This window comes from Cucurbita moschata, unplaced genomic scaffold (assembly GCF_002738365.1).
Source record: "Cucurbita moschata cultivar Rifu unplaced genomic scaffold, Cmos_1.0 Cmo_Scf00080, whole genome shotgun sequence".
In the NCBI taxonomy this organism is placed as follows: Eukaryota; Viridiplantae; Streptophyta; class Magnoliopsida; order Cucurbitales; family Cucurbitaceae; genus Cucurbita; species Cucurbita moschata.
Genome location: NW_019268596.1, coordinates 354,107 through 355,874, shown reverse-complemented (window position 1 = coordinate 355,874; position 1,768 = coordinate 354,107). Strand labels below are relative to the sequence as shown.

At 37.7% G+C, this 1,768-nt stretch overlaps 2 non-coding genes across 2 annotated transcripts; both read right to left on the bottom strand.

Annotated features, from left to right (window-relative positions):
* Window positions 1-205: 205 nt before the first annotated feature.
* TRNAG-GCC lies at window positions 206-276 on the bottom strand. Its single transcript has one exon. It is a non-coding gene; the product is annotated as a tRNA-Gly (tRNA).
* A 982-nt stretch (window positions 277-1,258) lies between these two features.
* On the bottom strand, window positions 1,259-1,329 carry TRNAG-GCC. The gene has a single exon. It is a non-coding gene; the product is annotated as a tRNA-Gly (tRNA).
* Between the last annotated feature and the right edge of the window lie 439 nt (window positions 1,330-1,768).

The window sequence follows — 1,768 nt, the reverse complement described above, 5'->3', positions numbered from 1 at the left end:
TTCCACCAATAGAAATGGTGCATCTACCTTAAAGAAGATCCATAACGTACTCGTATTTTGGTCATGCAGTTCTTCCGAAGCCCTTCACTTTTGGTTTCACTTCTCGATTTAAAAACAAAAAGCTCGATAGTCCTACTCGTGAAATTTATAAATTTAAACAATGTTGTCACAAACACAAGTTTGAACATTATGCCAATCTTCAAGATGCACCAGCCGAGAATCGAACTCGGGTCTATACCATGGCAGGGTACTATTCTACCACTAGACCACTGGTGCAGGTACCTTCAGGCATATCCATAACGTACTCGTATTTTGGTCATGCAGTTCTACTGAAGCCCTTAACGTTTAGTTTCACCTCACGATTTAAAAAAAAAAAAGCTCGATAGTTCTACTCGTGAAATCTATAAATATAAACGATATTGTGACAAACCTAAGTTTGAGTTTGAACATTATGCACAATATCATCATTGTGAATCTTCAAGATGCACCTCCAGTCGAGAATCGAACCCAAGTCTATACCGTGGCAGGGTACTATTCTACCACGAGACCACTAGTGCATGCACCTTCAGGCATATCCATAACTTACTCATATTTTGGTCATGCAATTCTTCTGAAGCCCTTAGCTTTTAGTTTCACCTCACGATTTAAAAAAAAAAAGCTCGATAGTGCTACTCGTGAAATCTATAAATATAAACGATATTGTGACAAACCCAAGTTTGAACATTATGCATTAATATCATTATAGCTAATCTTCAAGATGCACCAGTCGAGAATGAAACTCGGGTCCGTATCGTGGCAGGTACTCCATACAGTAAACATATTTTGGTCATGCAGTTCTTCTGAAGCCCTTAACTTTTTGTTTCACATCTCGATATAAAAAAATCGAACTCGGGTCTGTACCCTGGCAGGGTACTATTCTACCACTAGACCACTGTTTGATACCCAAGTTTGAACATCATGCATTAATATCATCATTGTCAATCTTCAAGATGCATCAACAAAAAATCGAACTCGGGTCTGTACCCTGGCAAGGTACTATTCTACCACTAAACCACTAGTGCATGTTCCTTTAGGCATATCCATAACTTACTCGTATTTTTGTCATGCAATTTTTCTAAAGCCCTTTAGTTTCACCTCACGATTTAAAAAAAGAAAAAGCTCGATAGTTCTACTCGTAAATTCTATAAATATAAACACTATTGTGACAAACCCAAGTTTGAACATCATGCACTAATATCATCATTGCCAATCTTCAAGATGCACCAGCCGAGAATCAAACTCGGGTCTGTACCGTGGCAGGGTACTATTCTACCACTGGACCACTAGTGCATGTAACTTCAGGCATATCCATAACTTACTCATATTTCTGAAGCCCTTAACTTTTATGTTCACCTCACGATTTAAAAAAAGAAAAAGTTTGATAGTGCTATTCGTAAATTCTATAAATATAAACGATATTGTGACAAACCTAAGTTTGAGTTTGAACATTATGCACAATATCATCATTGTGAATCTTCAAGATGCACCTCCAGTCGAGAATCGAACCCAAGTCTATACCGTGGCAGGGTACTATTCTACCACGAGACCACTAGTGCATGCACCTTCAGGCATATCCATAACTTACTCATATTTTGGTCATGCAATTCTTCTGAAGCCCTTAGCTTTTAGTTTCACCTCACGATTTAAAAAAAAAAAGCTCGATAGTGCTACTCGTGAAATCTATAAATATAAACGATATTGTGACAAACCCAAGTTTGAACATTATGCA